Source organism: Trichosurus vulpecula, chromosome 3, assembly GCF_011100635.1.
Source record: "Trichosurus vulpecula isolate mTriVul1 chromosome 3, mTriVul1.pri, whole genome shotgun sequence".
NCBI lineage: Eukaryota > Metazoa > Chordata > Mammalia > Diprotodontia > Phalangeridae > Trichosurus > Trichosurus vulpecula.
This window is the reverse complement of record NC_050575.1, coordinates 70,900,395-70,912,389: the sequence shown is the minus strand read 5'-3', so window position 1 is coordinate 70,912,389 and position 11,995 is coordinate 70,900,395. Positions and strand designations below refer to the sequence as shown.

Sequence of the window (11,995 nt, the reverse complement as noted above, 5' to 3'; positions counted from 1 at the left end):
AAAACTCCAAATGGGGTCATGAAAAGTCTGTCACAACTAAAATGACTGAACAAAAACAACATAAACTGACAAGGAGACACACAATGATAAAATAACGTATTCCCTGGAGTAATGGAAGAGTATTATTAATAGTAGTAATGGTAAACCTTTAGAAGTCATGTAAATGTTCATCACTATTATGCAAATTGAGATAGCACAAACTTAAGACAGAATTTTGGAAAGTCACCTCCCTCAGTGGCCATCAGTTGTGGAAGGACTGACCAAGTCATGGTATATACGAATGAGATGGAATACTGTTGTGTTAAAAGAGATTATGAAGGAGATGGTTTCAGAGAAACATTAAGATTTGTATGAACTGATACAGAGTGAAGTGAGCAGAATCAGGAGAACAAGTATGAAGTAATGAAAATATTATAAAGACAACTAAATCTGACTTAAGAATTCTGATCGACACAATGACCGGCCATCTGTCCAGAAGACTCATGATGAAACAGGCTACCCATCTCCAGATAGAAAGGCAATGGACCCAGAATGCAGATCTTTTTGGACACAGCTAGGGTGGGAATTTGTTTTTGCTTGAGCATATATGTTTGTAGCAGGGTCTTTTTTCCCCTTCCTTTCTCAATGGGGGTGGTGATGGTGCCAGAGGGAGAAGGGAAAGAATGAGTATCTTCTTGAAAATGAAATAAATTTAATTGTTTTTTTTTTTTAAAAAAAAGGCACTCTGCCCTCAACTTTTGACATCTGAAGAATGTTATTAAAGACCTAGGGAAGTAGAGAGAACTGACAACGTGAGCTAGGAAAATGTGATGGATGTGCTTAAGGGTCATTCATAATCTCAGCTCAGCTAATGAGCTGAGAGTTAGAGACTAGGAACAGGAAATTAATAAGGAGGACTGTGTCAATTTTAAACCATGGTGAGGCTTGGCAGTGGCAGGCATGGCCCCCAATAGGATAGACTCTTAAGATAGTTGAATACTTAGGGCAGGGAGGGCTGAGGAACAGCCAAGACTGCCGGTCCCCTACTGCCCTAGATACGACATATCTTGTCTCCTATCTGAGTTATAAGCATTGCCCTCAGCTTCCTGAAATGTCTGCCTTCTCGAGCTAGGAAGGGTCATTTTTTAGAAAGTAATTTTATATGTATAGCCTATGTCAGATTGCGTGCCATCTGGGGATGGGGGAGGGGGGGGAATTTAGAGCTTACAAATCTTATAAAAGTGAACTAAAAGAAAAAAAGTCATTTTAGTTTTACAAAATCTTTAATATTTTGAAAATAAGTATGTATGAAAATAAGAGGGGAAATAGGAAACGCCCTCAAGCTGAGACCCCTAGAAAGGAATACAGAGGCAGAGGAAATAGCAGAGGGTCCTGGGGCATGGTGATGAGCTGGTCTAGCCACCACTGGGTCTTTGCCTTCTCTTCAGACCCAAAGACAGATATTAGCATGAGGACAGATTGACACAGCAAAGGGCCAGGCAGCCCTTATAACACATCATGGACCTGATAACTGCCCAATAACTTGCATTCCCTGATGGCTAAGAGAGTGAAGGATGGAGCTGTATCCACAGCCTGTATTTTTTTTTAGTAGTAACATATTTATTTATATTTTTAAGGTTTACAGAGCATGTTACCCACAATATATAAGGAGACATATGTTCTTGCCTTCCCTCTGGGATTATGTTCTATCTACACTGTATCTAACACTGCCTGTATTTTTAAAAACTGCCAAGTCCTGCTTGAAGTCCTCTTTGGTCATTCAGATCTAACTCCTGTAGCTTTTGATGCCGTTTCCACATAAACAAGGGACTTCCCTCCTTGGGTAGGGCCACCCCAATAACTGAGCCATATAGGCCTAAATGTAGCTGCCCTAGTAGTTCGAGGCAGGGAAAGGTGTACAGGCCAACTGGGGCAAGGTAGTCCACAACCAAAGCAAGTATATCAGTATAGCAGACATCATGGGGCCTCATTGCTTATAGAGGTGATGCTGGAGGTAGCCAGGCAGAGGTAGCCCTCAGTTCTGGGAATCCAGGCCCCTAGGCTATCACATGCCCTCCCGTTAGCTGTAGTACTTAGAGCTGGGGACAGCCAACCTGCCATGCCTTAATGTGTAGCTAAATGCACTAAATGTTGGACTTTATCCCTGTGTCCATCTCCAGGAGCTGGACCTGGGGGCAGCAGCCGCTGGACAGTAAGACTATGATGGCAGTCATTTGGTTACTATGTCAGTCACAGCTCCCAGAGTTGTGTGCCTTCAGTCTTCAGAAGGCCACACACTGCTGCTGACTCCAACTGGGAGGTGTGCAGTTTGAGGCTGTCTAGCCTGGGCATAGTAACCAAGACCTCTGCTGTCCCAGACTGACAATGGGAAAGCAGGAGAGATGTGAAGTGAAAACAGGACACACTGACAGCTTTCAGCACCAGAAGGTCATCATCTTTTGAGCGGGAGAGAAAGATCTCCCGGAGTAATGAAAACCTGTGGGACCCTAGCCACTCCAGAGAGCTGAGAATCTTCTCTTCCCTTTATGAGTGACCCTTTAGGCAGGAAGCCCAAGGTGGGGCCAGAGAAAGCTTTTGCCATATTATGGGAGTGGGAGGCAGGGGAAGAAGAACATAATTCCCTCAGAGGCCATCAACACTTGGGAGATTCAAAACAGAATCTCCAGAGGAAGCTGTTCTCCATAGCTTGACCCTGAAGTAGATCCATCCTTAGGGGGAGCCTACTTCCCGGGTCCTGGGCAGAGTTCTACACTGTGAATGGTCTCCCTAGGTGTGTATGTGGGGGGAAATGGGTGGACTTTGGTGATATGTTGAGCTAGCTTCCTGAGATGACAGGCATATATAAAATGTTATATGTTATATAGAACTCCACCAAGATTCTATTCTGATACATCATTGTGGTATGGGAGTGATCCTGGATTCTCAAAGTGTCAGCAGAGCACAAGCCCTGACAGATTTGACCAAGCTGAAAAAGTTTGGAGGAAGGGACCAAGGATTAATTAAAGCCTAGTGTCAAAGGGTCAGCTTTATTAAGTACGGAGGGTCTCATTAGCAGTTTGGCTATCAGCGTGTTGAATTTTGTGGCAATAGTAACTCTTGGATTGTTAGAAGACTGGCCATCTCTGTCACTGCAGAGGGTACCCATAGTAATGAAATCATGAATCCCTGAATTATTGAAATATGTATTTATATAATTACTATTTACTCCATATTCCTTTATATTTAAATTTTTAAATAGTCATATTTTATCTTTTCAAAACCATTTTAATATATGTTACGTAGAACAAAATGTGTTATAGTGGATAGAATGCTGGAACTGGAGTCAAGAAAACTGGAGCTGAAATTCTTCCTCAAATATTTACAAGCAATGTGATTCTGCAAAAAATGACTCAACTTCTCAGCCTGTTTCCTCATCTGTAAAATGTGGACAATAATAGCCCCTACCTCACAGGGATCAAATGAGGTAATAATTAGAAAGCACTAAGAAAAACCTTAAAGTGATATATAAATGCTGGCTATTATCGCTTATTATTATCATATTATCTCATTGCATTCTTTGGGGTTTGAGAAGGTGGTAGGGGAAAATATGTTCTAATAAGCAGAAAAGCCCCCATCTAGGATCCCACTGCCAAAACAGCACAACAAAAAGGCAAAAGTAGAAAGAGCACTGGATTTGCAGTAAGATCCCAGTTCTGCTGCTTATGAGGTCTGTGACTCTGGGTCATAGTCTTTGCCTCGCTATTCCTGTATCTTTTTGTTTAATGATTATTGCAGTGATTTTTTTATTTGAAATCTAGAAATAGAATTTTACATTTTTTTACATTATGGTGTTGTACAGTTTATGACATTTTATAAAATACACAGTACATGTACGGGACAGAAAAGTGTAAGGTGAAGTTAACCACAGGTCTCAGGAAAATTACTTTTGTTAAGGCTAAGTCCCTGGAGTTCATATTTTGAAAGCAGAGTTGCATTCATATTAATACTTGTTAATGTCATCATTAGTGAGGGAGGGAAGAAATCCAGATATTAAATTTTCATGGAAAGCAAACCTGGATTGATCAAAATATCAAAATTTTCCCTCCTGTTTCAGTTTGAGATTAAAGTTCTGACCTATTAAAAATTTTGTGTAGGAAACATTTCTTACAGTAACGCATATAACTGGGATCCAAGGTACATTTTTCTCTTAAAAAATAGAGGGTTCTCAATTCCCCTATATGGGAATTCAAATCAGAACTACAGCACCAAGAAGACTGGAAAGGAAGTTTGCACAGACAATTGTATAATCAAGTGAGCACATTCTGATTTGCAGTATAAATTCTCTCTTTCTCATCACTTGCCTAAGAAGAGTGAGAAAATCAACAAATGTTTTAGCAACAGTTTTCACATCCTTTGTGTACCGAAAACAAATTAAGAAATGGATGGAGAAAGCATCTGGGGATGACTCCACCTGCCATGCTCACCAGCCACAGCCAGTAGCATGTGGCGAGAGGAAGAATGGGGGATATAGAAGCATGAGGACTTAACTGAGACAGAAATGGAGACCTGTTTCTTTATCCATAATGAGAGGAATTTGGACTAGACAGCTTGTAACAGCCTTTCCACTCTAACTCCTATAGAAACCTAAACAGAATTGTCTCCTTTGGATCAGCCCATGCAACCACCATCTCAGGAAGGATAATAAGGAAAGAATGACTTGTGAAAAGGCAGAGTGACTTCGAAGATACCCCCATACCCCACCCTGCCACCTCCCTCAAACATCCTTGCCTCCCTCAATAACCCATCCTGTAACTGTCCTTTGGAATTTATCTCAACCACTCACAAAACTTATCATTACAGCTTACGACATTTCTCACATTTATCAATACATGTCCCATAAATATGTTTCCAATTTCTTTTTTTCTGTCTCAAACTCAGCTAGTCCAGGCTTTAGGGGGTACTGTACCTATGACAAATTACAATCTTGTATCATTATCTTTGTTGCCTTTCTTCTGTAAAGAACCGGGGCCCAGAATGGTGTGCCAACATTCCCACCAAGGGGCTCTGGCCCTAGGCTCAAGCAGACCAGGTTCACATCAGGGGGATCTTGACCCTCAAGGGAAGGAATCAAGTTTTTCCCCTCCTGCTCTCTGGCTTATTATTCCTTTGCCTATAGTGATTCCAGGCAGACCTCAGTAAATAAAACTTAGTTCATGTCTAGGGTCTTCCCAAAATCTATCAACAGAGTTGCTTTTAAAAAAGTGATTCAGTAATGGAATACTATTGTGCTATAAGAAATGATGAGCAGGCAGATTTCAGAAAAACCTGGAAAGATTTACATGAACTGATGCTGAGTGAAGTGAGCAGAACCAGGAGAACATTGAATACAGTAACAGCAACACCGAGCAATGATCAACTATGACAGGCTTGGTTCTTCTCCTCACTACAATGATCTACCACAATTCCAAAACACTCATGATGGAAAATGCTATCCATGTCCAGAGAAAGAACTATGGAGTCTGAATGCAGATCAAAGGATATCATTTTTGCTTTTTTGTGTTTTCTTTCTTGTGGTTTTTCCCTTTTGTTCTGATTCTTCTTTCACAACATGACTAATGCAAAAATATATTTAATATGATTATACAAGTATAACCTATATCAGATTGCTTGCCAGCTTAGGGAGGAGAAAGAGGATGGAGGGAGAAAAAAATTTGGAACTCAAAATCTTATAAAAGTGAATGTTGAAAACTCTCTTTACATGTAATTGGAAAAAATAAAATACTATTAAATGGAAAAACATAAAAATAAAATAAAAAAGTGTTTCAACATACAAAGTATTAGAGATCAAATATAGAACCATTTATTTCCTCCACCCCAAGAGAAATGCTAACACAAAAGACTCATTTCAATTCCCTGACAAAATATTTAACATATCAAACAGTAATCCATCACTTCTCTTCTCTCATGGGAGGTTAAAAACTCCTTGGGGATTTTTGGAACTACTGAACAGACACTTTATTTTCTTCTCTGATCTGCATTGTCTTCACAATAACTCTGGATTTTCTGGCAAGCCAACGCATGACTTGGTCTTTCTTATTTCTTTTGTGTCCCTTGAGGTGTGTTAGAAATTGCTTTCTCCTGGAAAGCCAACACTCAGACTCAGGAGTGCCCTACCTCTGCACTCATGAGGATTCCCCCAAGACTAGAACTATCCATCTTGAGACTGCTATGTGGTTTCCTGTGTTCAGGGCAAAAAAACCACACAGCCAGGGACTTGAGGTCCAGGCTCAGGCTCATCTGGGTAAGAATGTCTGCTCACTGCCATGTAAGTGCAGTTATCAGTTATCATTGATGCTGGGGGAGGAGTAAAGGGAAGGAAGAAGTATATGGAAGAGATACACTAGCCCATTCACTGGAAGTTGGAGGGGGTGCTACTTGAGCCCCAGCTGACACATTCCAAAGAGAGGAAGAGTGGACAGGAGTGATTTCTCCTTTTAAAGCAGGGGTTCCCAACCTGGAGTGGTATATTCCTAGGGGGTATGGGAATCCCTGTTTTAAAGTCTCCTGAGCCTCTTTCAGCCATCAATCATTTTTGACACAGTCCACCAGTGGCAGAGAAGATGAAGCCTCTGGCTGGGCATACCCTTTAGAAAGAGACCAGAGTGTGGGTCTTTCCCCCTGAAGGCAGAGCACAGGCCCCAGGGACTTGCCCCTGTTACACTTAATCTTCCGACTGTGCATTTCTTCATCAGCAAAATGGAGATAATACTACAGAGTTACCTGGACACATAGTGCCCCTTTCACAGGTTGTTGTAAGGCTTGAAAGGAATAATTACTGTCAAGGGCTCTGTAATTTTTAAAAATCAAATATGATCATTATGTATTCTGCACTTAGGATAATAGATCCTGATCAGGGTGGGACTTTGGAGGCCATGGAGTCTAATCTCCTCACTTTATAAATTAGGAAAATGAGATCCAGGGAAGTTAAATTTTTTTGTCCAAGGCCACACATACAGAGGCAGAATCTTAATCTAGAATCTTTTACTCCAGAGTCAGTGTGCTTTCCACTTAATAAAGAGGCCTTTAATACATGCTTGTTGAAACTGTCAGATCTATGAATAGGAGAAGAGTTCACAGCCAATCAAGAGACAGAGAGGTTCACAGGAGACACAAAGGATACTTTTGATTATGTTACATTAAAAAAGTTTTACACCAAAAAACCCAATGCAGCTAAAATTAGTAGAAAAGCAGAAAACTAGGGGAGTGGGGGAATTTTTTTTCAGCAAGTCTTTCTAATAAATGTCTCATTTCTAATATATGTGAATATATACGTATATATATATGTGTGTGTGTGTGTGTGTGTATGTGTGTGTGTGTGTCTATGTGTGTACATATATATGTATGGAACTGAGTCAAATTTATAGGAATAAGAGCCATTCTCCAATTGATAAATGGTCAAAGAATATGAACAGGAAGCTTACAGAGAAAAAAAATTTAAACTATCAATGGTCATATAAAAATGCTCTAAATCACTAATAACTAGGGAAATACAAATTAAAATTACTCTGAGGTACTGCCTCATGTACGTCAACTTGGCTAAGATGATAGAAAAGGCTGGAAGGGATATGGGAAAACCAGCACTTTAATGCACTATTGGTTGATCTGTGAACCGGTACAACCATTCTGGAGGACAATTTGGAACTATGCCCAAAAAGCTATTAAATTGTGCATACCCTTTGACTCAACAATACTACTACTAGGTGTATACCCCAAAGAGATCAAAGAAAGAGTAAAAAAATCCACATATATGAATAGTAGCTTTTTTGTGCTGGCAAAGAATTGAAAACTGAGGAGGGGATGCCCATCAACTGGGGAATGGCTGAACAAGGAAATTATGGTATGTGAATATGACGGAATGTTATTGTGCTGTAAGAAGTAGTGAAAGAAATAGTTTCAGAAAAGCCTAGGAAGATTTAAATGAACTGATGCAAAGTGAAGTGAGCGGAACCAGAACAATTTATACTTAACAGCAATATCATAAAGATAATCAACTTTGAAAGACTTAATAACTCTGATCAACACAATGAAATACCACAGTTCCAAAGGACTCATAATAAAAAATGCCATTCACGTCCACATAGAGAATTGATGGACTCTGAGTACAGATTGGAGCATATTCATTTTTCTTGCCTTTTGGCAGGGAGGGGAGAAGAGAACATGGCTAATGCAGAAATTTGCTTTGCAAGACTTCATATTTATAATGGATTTTGTATTTCTTGCCTTCTCAATAGGTGGGGGAGGAGTGGGGAAGGGAAGAATTTAGAATTAAAAATAAAATAAAGTTGAATTAAGAAAAAAAAGAATAAATAAGCCAAAAACATGGCAATATGACAAGGATCCCATTCCTATGGTGTTGCAACTTGGGTCTTCTCACATATGGGCCATTGTTTTCTTGGATGAGTCTCAGCTGGGATTTCTATGCAGTCACCTATGAGTCCAGTCTATTAACCTCTGAAGGCAGCACCAGCTTGGTCTGAAATTCAAGGTCAAGACCCTTGACCACTGGCTGAGCGCCTTCACTGGGCTTTTATAGAGCCAAGTTCTTACAATCTTTCCTAGAGGATATGGTGACATCTATTGGTCCTTTCAAATGTTACTTTTCTTTTCGTGACTCGTAGGAAGGTCATTATTAGAGTCATCCTGGGACAATAAGCTGAGTATAGCCTGGATGATATAGTGGTGCTGGCTAATTAGGGTGAGAAATTCCTGGGTGCGATTTTTTTTGAGTGGGAAGGCAGGGCAATTGGGGTTAAGTGACTTGCCCAAGGTCACACAGCTAGTACATGTGTCAAGCGTCTGAGGTCGGATTTGAACCCATGTCCTCCTGACTCAAGGGCCGGCGCTCTGCTCACTGGGCCACCTAGCTGCCCCGTGGGTGGGATTTCTATGTTGGTTATGTTGAATATTCGAATGTGACAAATAAATTTTATCTATCTAATACAGAAACCATCTCTGATCCTCGAGTTGGTAATGACCTTTTCCCTTACACCTACCACAGTACTTCATTTTTCACCTTCCTAACACATTTATCACATATGTATACTTTTGCATTGTTATAACTATCAATATTGGGCTCTTAGCTCTCTATTAGAATCTCTCTATTCTTCTATTTGAGGTCAAGGATTGTATCATATCTAAACTTTGTATTACCACCATCCCCTGTAGTCTGCTCAAATAGATATTTAATAAATATTTGTTTGGTGGCAAAAAAAATTGCTTATTGAATTGAATTCCACTCAGTTCAATGGAATCTCTTCTTCTCATCCTTCCAGGTGATTTGCCTATCCCTGGATAACTTCACTGTTATGTGCCCATAGTTCTTGAAGAGGACGATGACACCACCAGGGTGATATCTTGACTTCCATGATCTGGATGTGAGGCAGAGCTGTTCCCACTCTTTCCTCCAGGGTCATTGAAATCAGTAGCAAGACAAAAAGCGGAATGTCTGGAGATGGCCCAGGATGGGCCTTTCTAAATTAAGGTCTTTCTCAGGTCTCAGTTTGTCTGAGGCAATGCCCATTCAATGATAGAATAATAGTGAGAGCTGACATTTATATAGGTTTTCGCTAACATGCTTTGCGTGTGTAATCTTGTTCGATCCACATTAACAATCCTAGGTAGGTTTTATTCTCATTCCCATTTACCAAAGGGAGGTTAAATATTTTGTCTATGGTCACCCAGCTAGTATCAGACATAGGGCTGAATAGTAAATGAGTGGGTCCCTGCTCCTACCAAAATCCCAAGACGATCACATGGCCAAATATGGACTGACTACTTGTCAGGGATGTTATGGAGGGGATTCCTGCTTCAGGTAAAGGTTCATAATTATCATCATTGATAAGTGTTTATTGAGTGCTTACCACGTTCCAGGTTTGGTGAAAGGAGATGCTTTGATGTCTGAGGTTCTTTGATTTTTATTCCTCCATTTACCATAGTTTCAATCATATTTCTGGAACGCATACTTCTTTACCTTGGTATTCTTGCCTCCAGCACTGATGTGGGTTCCAATTTAGTCTTCAACAATGGTGTAGAGTTAAACAGAATTTAATTTTAATTGAGCAGTAGAAGCGTCAGAGGAAATCTTTGTTCATACTGTATTTATTATGTTGCTGGGGACGATGGGCAGAAGTGGGAAGGGGACACTGGGGTCTTATACACTAGAGTTTGGGCACACTAGCTGGTAATAGGGGCTTATACAGATGATCCTGCCTATTCTCAGATGAGGGGCTTACTCACCCAGATAAGGCTAGAATGCATGTAGCCAAAGGTAGAGAGGATTTCAGTCACATCCTCTCCTCTCAATCTCTCTCTCTCACACACATACTGCATTATCTGAAAGCCTCCTGCAGTGTCAGTCTGTATGATCCCCAGAGAAGAATTGAAGAGGGAGGAGGGAGATGCTCTTTACCTGCTCCTGCCTGCTTCCCCCATATCGGCCAAGTCCCTGGGGGTCTTATCCTTTCTCCTGCTGAGGGCTGGTCTCTTCCTGTCTATTTTATCTGCAACTTCATAGATAATTGGCTCACTCCCTTCTTCCTCCTCCTCCTTCCATTCCCCTCCCCTCAGGCTCAGCTTCCTCATCTTCCCCTCCCCCATTTCTTCCTCCTATTCAGGAACCCAATTCTCTGTTTTGGGGGTGGGGTAGCCCCTCTCCACTCTTGTAGGTCAGATCTGTTTTCTCTGCTCCCTGTTAAGGATCTAGCCTTAGGGTGTGACTTAGATGCATGCCAGACAAAAGCCCTGATTGTACTCACGTTTCTCCAGGAGGTGCTAATGGAATATGGATTATTCCAGGTAAGAGATGCTTCACAACCCATGGACCAATCAATCAATCACCAGTCCAGAAGCATCTGTTTAAGTGCTTCTGTTGTTCACTTGTTTTTTCAGCCTCCCCCACCCCATTTAGGGCTTTCTTGGCAAAGGTACTGGAGTGGTTTGCCATTTCCTTTCCGGCTCATTTTACAGGTGAGGAGACTGAGGCAAAGGAGCAGCTAGACTGCACAGTGAATAGAGTGCACTGCTTGGAGTCAGGAAGACCTGAGTTTAAATGCAGCCTCAGACATTTACTAGCTGTGTGATCCTAGACAAGTCATTTAACCCTGGAAAAGGAAATGGCAAACCACTCTAGTATCTTTGCCAAGAAAACCCAAAATGGGGTTACAAAGAGTCAGACACAACAAACTGAGGCAGACAGGGTTAAGTGACTCACTCAGGGTCACACAGCTAGTAAGTGTCTGAGGCCAGATTTGAGTCTACTGGACTTTAGGAGAGGCTCTCTACCCACTGCACCACCCAGCTGCCCTTTAAACTTAAGCTTAAATGTTTAGTTTGTGCCAAAGACTGAGCTAAGCATCTGGGGAGAAAGAAAAGCTAAAACAGCTCCTCCCTTCAAGAAGCTTACACTCTAATGGCAGAGACAACAGGGAATCAATTGGTAGGTACTTTCAGAGATGATGTAAGGGAGCCTCAGAGGTATGTCTCTAGAAAATGAAACTGGGGACAGCTAGGTGGTGCAGTGAGTAGAGCCCCGGCCCTGGAGTCAGTAGGATCTGTGTTCAAATCCAGCCTCAGACACTTGACTCACTTACTAGCTGTGTGACCTTGGGCAAGTCACTTAACCCTGATTGTCCAGCCTTCTCCCCCTCCAAAAAATAAAAAATGAAACTGACTTACACAGATGAGATGAGGCTTGGAGGAAGACTGAGTTCTAAGAGGATGAGCCTTCCAGGAAGGGGTGACAGTCAGTGTGAAGACGTGGGAGTGGAAGTGTCATGTGCAAGGAAATGTTATAAAGTCCCAAATGTGGTACCTATGGAGGTATTCACACTCTAGAGGGAGACAAAAAAAAGGCTCTGTCACTTTACCTTGTCAATCCTAGTTCCCTCTAAGTGGAGGTTTCCTTATGTCTGTTGTTCCTTTGCCTAAAAACCTTCGATGGCTCCCTATTGCTGACCGA

The 11,995-nt window shown here is 41.3% G+C and overlaps 1 pseudogene; it reads right to left on the bottom strand.

Moving 5' to 3' along the window:
• Positions 1–1,718: 1,718 nt before the first annotated feature.
• On the bottom strand, positions 1,719–10,470 carry LOC118842094 (annotated as a pseudogene).
• Between the last annotated feature and the right edge of the window lie 1,525 nt (positions 10,471–11,995).